Source organism: Chamaea fasciata, unplaced genomic scaffold, assembly GCF_029207755.1.
Source record: "Chamaea fasciata isolate MVZ Bird 193981 ecotype frontalis unplaced genomic scaffold, bChaFas1.0.hap1 SCAF_4, whole genome shotgun sequence".
In the NCBI taxonomy this organism is placed as follows: Eukaryota; Metazoa; Chordata; class Aves; order Passeriformes; family Sylviidae; genus Chamaea; species Chamaea fasciata.
In genome coordinates, this window is record NW_027094089.1 from 35811754 (window position 1) to 35821084 (window position 9331).

Sequence of the window (9331 nt, forward strand, 5' to 3'; positions counted from 1 at the left end):
ATAGATAGTTGTAGACAGAGATGGAAACAAGACACAACCACCTTAAATATTAAACTGTGCTGAAGATGCAGTTTAATACAGTGTTATTCATATTCAGAAGTGCAGATTTTTAGTATTTAGTTCCTTTTCCAGGCTTTTGATGCAAAATGAAACTTCTGAGCCATGCAGCTAGCATTACTTAGGAAGTCCCTTAATTGCAGTTTCTCTTATATTGAAATTTTAACTCATAGTTTGTTTTACTATTCATTGCTACCTCATGCATTTCTAAATATTTGTTTTCAATATCCTGACAACTGAATCAGGCAATTTATAAGTGATCGGTGCACTCATGCTGTGAGATGTTTTATTCTTGGTATCTTCCCCTACCTACAAAGGAAGTCCATTGACAAGCAATTGTCTCTCGTCATTTATATTTGTACTGACATAACTTTTTTTTCATGGTGAGGGTCTGTATGACAAGAAATGAACTCTTAACTGATAAAATTGAATTTATTATATATATTTATATCATTTTAGCCAGAAGAATTTTAAGCATTTTAGTTTATTGGTCATCCAGATGAGAGGCTTACACCCTTCTGGAAATGCAAGAGTCATTTTTTATTTAAAAAAAAAAAAAAAAAAAAAAAAAAAAAAAAAAAAAAAAAAAAAGAGATGGCTTCACCTTGCAGTGAAATACAACCTATCCAAGTCCAAAAAAGTGGTAATGGGAAAACGGTTATTTCTGGAAGCTTTGGATCAAGTTCACAAACAAACTTGAATTTAGAAAAAACAGGATGCAATTAGCCAAACTGGATTATAGTCAGGGTGTTGTTCCTACTGTTGTAGACATTCCCACGGTATTTTATAATGATTGCAAAGGATCACTGCACGCATTTTAAGCCTTCTCTAAAGCTGTTGTCATTTCTAAGGGGCAACATCAAAATGTAATCAAATGTGAACTGCAACTGAAGTGTAACCATGAGCAAAACTCATGTTTTGGGACATTTTTTAAATTTCCAGTGAAAATATAATGTTCTGAACTGAAGTCTGTGGAAATGCTCACAGACCAGACAGGGTGCCACTGTGACAGTGGATGAAGAAAGAAATTTGGAAATCAAAATGGCAACATTGACAAGATAATTTTGCCTCGGTTAGAAAAGCTGAGAAAAAATACAAAAAACACTATATAATCTGGAGTGATTTTGTCTTTACTATTCAAATTTTAGGGGAGAACCTGAAAACATTACTCAGAAGATAAAACACAGTTTTGATAGAGAAGTATTATAGTTATTTTTAATGCCCTTTCTGACTGCTAAAATAATTTCAAAAATTATTTTAAATCCACAGACAATGGAGTGCACAAGGTCAAAATGTATTGTTAGTGCAGTGCACCGTGTGGACTAAATCTATGCATTTTTTTCCAGCTAATGTCATTGCCTGTGTTTCTAACTGAAGGAGTCCCATAGAAGTTAGTCAAGAAAGTTCTTGTTGAGCTCTTCAAAAAGAATTCCTGACAAGGATCATTTTCTAGTCACAAGCTCATGAATATGTGCAATGATTGTCATGTTAAAAATCAGTGGATTTTGGAATGAGACAACCATACTTCCCTTCTAGAGCCATGATCTCTACCAACACACAAATATGGTTTACTAGTGATGGTCTTCTTGATATACTGGAATACAGTGAAACAGAAAAGATTATTAGACCCAGAACTGCATTTCCTTAACTTCCTTTAATATGGTGTAAACTGAAAGAAGTTCTGGTGCAGCTAATTTTAATAGCTATATAAAGCACTGCAACTATTCAGCATCTCACCATTTTCAATACATTGCATGTGATCTTAGTAAGGACACACTAGAGCAGTGAGCTACATACTTTTTACTCACTTGGAAAAAATGAGCTATCAATACAGCAATGGCTATAAAATATGAAGCAAGAAATTCCTACTCATTCATATGGAGTTTTAATTCACACTTTTCGTGGGAAAGCAGAAACTTGTAATTCACTGAATGCTGAGTTCTGACCAAAGAGTTTAAATTATAGTGTTCTTTCCAGGGTTCTGCAAACTACAAAACTTTGATCAGAAATATTCACCTATATTCACCTCTAGGGAGGTGAATTTTACTGCTGCTGGTTTAAAGTTTCATAATAGCAGAGGTAAATGGGGAAGCAAGAGATCTACTTCCTTTCCAAATATTGTTCAGAAGTGCATGAGTGTTAAACACTTGTATGCCATTTCATACATTATGCAACTTCAAACTTATAGATTATTTTAAAAAAAAAATTGATGGAGGAAAAACTCAAATTTCTTTCTCAGGGAGCATGTTTCCAGAGAAATATTAGTGTCCATTTTTTGGATACCTTGCTGTACCACGGTATTTTTTTCTAAACCTTTACCTGGTTATTTGTGTTAAATTACTTAGATGAGAGCAGCAAGACTGATGCCCTCTAGCACCTAACTTCCAGCTTTCATGTATCCAGCAGTTCCCTACATATCTACACATGCAGCTTCAAGTGCATGGCCTCCAATGATGCAGGGGCAAAAAAAAGTTACTCCCTGCTGCTACAGGGGGGAAAAATAGTTACTCTCTGCTACTGGGGGAAAAAAATGTATCAGTGCTCTGACTACATGTTTACCTTTATCTTCTATATTTTCCAGAAGTTGGGGCCTAGAGTCTAGTAGTTGCCTTCTACAAAAGATACGGACCTGTCTTAGCAAGGCACAAATCCCCATTGTGTCCATCAGAGGAGATTTCTTTGTTTCTCTTCCTTGCAGGATTTTTTTTCCTTACGCCTGATGATTCTGGCTGACCAAAGCCAGCATTTGCATCTTCCAGAACTGCAGGGTTTCAGCACGGCTTAGAGTAATCCCAATACCATTACAACCTGTCAGCCAGCACACTTAATGCAGTCAAAAACTACCTTGTCTGAAAGATTCAATTCTAAAACAGCTGGTCTCACCTTTGTCATGAGTCCCTTATAAATATGAATTTTAAATGATAGATGAGACCTCAGGATTGCCCTAACAAAGTGTTTTGATGGGCCTTTAAAATGTCTGTTTTCAGAAATGCATTGAAATTGCAGTTACTTCATTAGAATTAAATGTTATAAGAAGGGTTAGACTAACACAAGAATTGGATGTGACCAGAGTCAAATGCAGTGTCTGTATCAAACTCAGCAGACCCCAGGAAACAACCAACTTGTGTTTTCATAGCATGAAGATTTCATACTTTTAATAGAAAAAACTTTGACAAACGTATTTATTCATCACTACTTCTTTTTGTTAATTTACTGAGTAAGGGACAAAAGTCTTGGAGACCAGACTCTTCCAAATTAGCTAAATGGGAATAGATACATTAAACTACAGCCAGTCAGAATCCCACAAGACCACAAATTTCCATGTGGGCAGAATCTGAGCAAAACTCTACTTGTGTGCAATTCCGGCACTGGAATAGATCTGTTTTGTCCAAAGAGGACCCAGTCCCAGGATCACAGCTGAAAACTGTGTGTGGTCTGTATGCACCAGAACTGCAGGGCGAAGAACGTAGATTTCAGCTTATCTGCACTGGGGATGTCAGAAATGGAAACTGAGTTTTTTAGAAGTGCATCTTAGCAGAGTACAAATGGCTTTTCCCACTCTAGTCTGTTTTTCTCCCTGGTGGGGAGTGCTTCTTCACACAAAGTTCTCCCGATCAATAGAGTGGCAGCTTTAACGTATAGTTCGTTTGTGTGAGGGTCATACAACTGTCCCTTCAGCAGGTGTTAATCCTACATTCAGAACTTTGAGAGAGGTTAATGTTTGCGAATCTAACAGACTCTGTTTCTTTCCAGTCCTGAAGGTATGAAAGATGTGAGCTTCACTTAAGCATTTTAAATTTGGTCTGTGATGTATTCTGCCTGTTTTATTGCGAACTGGAGGGATAGAGGTGGAAATCTGTCTCTGCTCTTAACTCAGACTTTCCAAGCCAAGAATATTGTTATCATTATTAATCGAGAGCATAACTTTCTTTATTGCCTAGCAAAGGAGGAGAAGGATTCCCTGTGTAAGCTGAAAAGGATTGGGAAGGAGGAAGGGGCAGAGGGAATGAGAGCGTTTGCTTCCAAGCAAGACAAACACTGCCCTGAGAGCCAAGCCTCCCTGGGCTCAGCTATCCAAACAGGAAAAACGTGAAGAGTTGCATTTTGTGCCTTTATTTTCAAAGATATGTGACAGTGAAAAAATATCAGGATTGAGAATGCCAGACAGAGACGGTCTGTATTAAGCCAGAAAAGTGGGGGTCTCTGTTACCCCACAGAAGCCTTTTGAAAGAAAGTTTGCAGCATTCCATAGCATAACAGCATTTTCCAGGCTGCCATGCCTGGAGGCAGTCACCCTTGTTCTTCTGCAGGCTAACCCACACTGCAGGGTTTCCCCAGACAAAATAGGAATTTCAAGGGATTCACAGGAGTGAAAGCAAGAATTAACTCCTTATGACTACTTTTAAAGTTCCTTTAAAAGGAACTTGTCAGGTAGAGAGGGAAATTTAGACTCAATAGACCACAGAGGCATCTCATGCAAGAAAACACAAGAACATTACTCAGGCAGGGTCAGGCACATTTTCTTGTGGAATAACAAGGAAATCATGCTGTGACTCTAGTCCTGGTATTTGGATTACACCTGGTATTACACAAAATTAAAAAAGCAAGTACTAGACTAACATCCTCTGAGAGAGCAGAGAGGAAAAAATAGTAGGGCTGTAACTTCAAAATTTCCTAGATTTGATATGCAGTGGATCTCTACTATCCAGTACAATAAATTTGTTGTCCTTTGAAAGTAGCTATTGAGCCACACTCATCACAAGGCAGATACAGAGGTAAAATAAACATTTTTCTGCTCTCCATGATATCTAAAAGTCCTGGTTTTGCATGACACAGCTTTCCACAAGCCAAGCTGTCAAGACAGTAGTCTCTGACATTACTTTTTACTATAGCAGGAGGTACACCTGGAGTTTAACTTGCGAAGACCAAATCAAAACACTATTTAGTGCTGCATTGTGGAAACAAAAAAAAAAATATATAAAATAAAAGAGCACAGCCGACCTGTCTCTGCTGTTGATAAAGCAGGTCTGAAAAGAGCACTGTTGTGGTCAGAGTAGCAGCAGCACATCTCATTCTCTCCCCTCACTGTTCCACAATCTGCACCAAAAGGAGTGCCGGGATCCCTTTTTTCACCACAGCCCAACACTTCAAGGGCCTGATTTTTTTAAACAGTTTTCCTGAAAGCATGCAGATGAATTGATCTGGGAGATTCCAGTCCCATCCACCCCCACACACATCAGACCAGTAACTCCAGGACCTGACATAAACTACACTTTATCTCAATATCCTAGACAGGTAGATGGAAAGACAATTGATTAGCTGCAGATGGTCTGGTGATTTTAAAGAATTAATTCACCTTGAAGTTTATGCAATCCTCCTGTAGTTCCTATCCCCGAAACTTTAGCATGAACCAAACATTTCTCTGTGACCATCAAATGCCCACTGCTCAAATCCAACTGCTTGTTGAAATTGCTCTTGAGACTAAGCAACTCCCAACAGGACATGGTAACCTTTTTTATTTAAGGGAATTCGTGAAAGGGGAGAAGACAGACTCACTTGAAGAATTAGTGGGTCTACAGCATAAGGAAAAAACTTCTTTACTGCTTCACTGGGACTTCAGGATCCTGTGTTTCTATTTTTACAAGAATGGGCTGATTTGTCTTAGGCTGTTACTGTCTATTACTGCTGGAAGTCCTGGAGAAAAGGTGGGAAGCAGAGAATTCTGGCAATCTGCCTAAAGAGAAATCAATGAAACAAATTAATCCTTCGAAGGCTGCAATGACACAGTAATCCATCGCTCAGAGGTGCTTTTATGCACCAAATCAGTGAGCAAAGGAAAGAGCCCTGGGGACGTCACAGACAGCAACTTACAGCAATACTGGGAAAACACTAAGGAATCCGTTTATTTAAAGCGGATAGATTTCAGTTGATTGCCTGTTTAGTTTTATAGAGATTTTTCTTCATGCGACTGCAAAGCTCTGGGCAGATGGCTCTACCTGCTGAGCACTAGTTCCCCTGATTCCCACCTGGGCTTCCAGGAGAGGGTGTAAAAATGGTTCTTTTCACCCGTGATAGGCAAGTGCCTGAGAAACCGACTTTTGAGAGGGAGGGTCTCTCAGGCTTTGCAGGATCGGACTCCTCAGGCACTAGGTGTACAGACCCTTTCCCACCTTTTCAGCTCCATGGGATGGATGCATGTGGGGTAGTGTCGGATGGGGTTGAGGGCAAGCAGTCGCCCACTGCCCGCTTTGTCAATTGTTGTGAGGGTAGGGAGGCTAGGCAGAATTAAACCCGCTCTCCCCCTCCATCTTCTCACTCCTTTACGAGTCCCCTTTTAGGGGAAACCCACGCCGAGCAAACAATACGGATCTGATACCATCGACCGGGTGCTTAAAAATCACTCGGTGGTATCCAGAGGTACACCTTTCCCCACACCACTTCGAGGGAGGGGGTCTTGCTGGGAGCGACACCCGCTGCCGGTCACGGGCGCCGCCTCAATAAAGTAAAAACAAAACCAAAACCGCCTGTGGCGCGGCGGCGATGCCTGCGCGGTCTGTCTTGCTCACCCTCGCTGACTGTTTTTGTCTCCCCATGTGGATATGACTCATGTTTCGGAAGCGGGACAGAACCAGGAGCATCACCCATCCATCAGGGCGACCCCTCCGAGGCGGTGGGGGACGGGCAGAAGTTCGGCAACACGCTGGAAGTCAGCGGGAAACTCGTGAAATGGCTAAACTGCGGAAACTGGGCCAACGGGGTGCTCTCAGGAGGCGCACTTCTTTATTTTAATTTTTCCCTTCTCCCATCCTAAGGGCAAAAAGGTAATTTTGATGCCTGCTTCCATGCCGGCTTCCCCCACCCCCCCCCCCCCCCCCCCCCCCCCCCGCACAATTAGGAGTCACGTTTTATTCCGACTTTCCCCTACTTTGAAAATGTTGATAACGTAAGGATCCAGTGATGCTGCTAAGGTCGGGAGAAATATGCTATTTTGAGAACCTAATTGCTTCAAGCAGTCATTCGTCTAAACACGGAGATCGCCGTTGATGGAGTCAGTCTGATCCTAATAAAGTGAAGAGCACCGAATTAAATTGCCAAGAAAGAGACTACAAAACCTTCCGCAGTGTAACTACATTACTTCACCTATACTATTACCTTTCAGATGACACCTTGAAAGAAGGCAGACTCAGTACAACCTCCGTGTTCAAAAGCTGGCTGCATTTAGGCCAGTAAATCTGGACAGATTTTAAAAGGCTTTTTCATCTTCCAAATCAAAAGAAGTCGTTGTTAATCAGATGTTCTCTGTTAACAGTGTCGTTATTCCCTTCATTAGATACTCACACATTTAGTGAACTTCTTAGCATCTGGACCATCAGAATTTTTTGGGGGAGGGGCGGGGGGGGGTGGGGAGCGGAGGGATGGGTTTCAGGCTGAAGAAGGTTCCCTTTTTATACTCTTATTTTCGGGACGTATGTCATTCATTCTGCTCGTTAGAATATCTGCTATGGAGATTTCTAGGGGTTATCAGTGTTCCCAAGGGTCTAAATGAAGAGGGAGCCTCGCGAACTTACTGTTCCGGGAAGAAGCCTGTCAGTGATCTCCGATGTGATGGCAAAGCATTCTCAACCAGCCCAGGCGGATTTCGGGTTGCTGATCGCGTTCAAAGGGTCACTGGGGCCCTCTTGCCCTTCTAGAGACACCGCCAACAGGGGACTGAAGTTCGGGGGAGAGGAGAAAGAAAAAAAGTGAAGACATCTCCCTCTAGTAGTTCGGGAAGTTGGCAAACAAAAGAAAACCCGCAGCTCCAGTGGCTCGGGCTCTCCAGCTCGTAGTGAGAGTCATATTTGGGTGCCTCTCTGGGCTTAAGCGTTTCTTAGAGGTGTGCTTTCTGCCTGCTTGGCAGACCTGAAGGAAGGAGACTTCTCCATTTGCCCCTGCCAGCACTGGAGTCCCGGCGCTTGGCAGCCCTCAGCAAAGTGCAAATTTGAGGAGAAGGACGCGAGCGGCACCGCGCAGTTTGCGATGGGACAGGAAATTACCAGCCCGCCGTACGGCTGGAGCGCGGCGCCTGAGAGGCTCTGCAGCTGTTTGACGGAGAAGCACGGAGATGCGCTGACTGAGCCAACCCTTTCCTGGGCTGGCAGGAGAAACGAGGGGCGTCCCTGCCTAATTAGGTGAGCCTAATAGCAGGTGGGTTTTCGCAAGTGTTTTGCTTCTAAACCTGCGACCTCTTCAGATCCCCCCCGGCAACGCTTTGTGTCATTTAAGCCCGTCTTCATCCTGCTTAGACAGACTCAGCCGTGTGTTTCATGTGTCTCCCTGTACTGGCTCCAAATAACGGATCATGAATGTAAAACTATCCCCGCAAGACATATGACTAAGAATTGTCAAGGAGACTTTGGTCCACTATCTATGTCTATTATGCCAGTCACTCATCATGATCTCTTGTGATGTGTCATACGTCATCATGACACTGATCCATGACACAGTTTAATGCTATTCGGGGATGCTCCGGCATAGCACAGCATCCTGCCTCCACCCCTCACTTTTGCAGGTCGTTACTAATGCACCCCTTCCATGGTCTCCAAAGCATCATTGCGCAATTAAAAGCCACCAGATGCTTTCTGGTCAAATGTGCACAGCTCGGAGTTTCTAGGTATTTTCCTGTTTGGGAGTTGTTTTTGCCTATCGTCTCTGCCTTGGGTTTTGCCTCGGATTCTTCGGCGCAGTGACTGTCTTTCACCCTCCTCTCCACTCCCAGCCTGGGGCTAAAGGGCAAGTCCCAGCTCATCTCGGGGATCTTTGCCTCCTGCCTTGCGTTAGGTGTTCGGCATTCCTGCCATTAAACCCAAAAAGATGCCTGAGTTATCTATTCCCCTCGTGGGAGAAAGCAAGAATCTCCATGCTGAGCGCAGGTGGGAGAGGCCAGCGGGCGGCCGGAGGGGCGTTCAGGAGCGGGGGTGGGCGAGGACTCCAATTCACCTCCCCTCACCTCGCAAGGGGGAATCCTGCGCTCTGAGGGTGTGCGTGGCAGCGTGTGCGGGTCAGTGCGACCTCCAGGCTCTGGCCGCCGGGCTGCGGGAGGGATGCAAACAATAGCGGCTGCAACACCTGTGATCCACCGTGCCAGTGGAATATGTACAGTAATAGAGATTAATTGCTCTTACCGCTTCCAGAGGGAGCTCAAAGCTGGAAAATCAAGGTTAGGGTCCTCCAAACTGTGAACATTTTCCATAGAGCACATCCACAGTGCAGGCAGATGGACAGGGAGACGAGA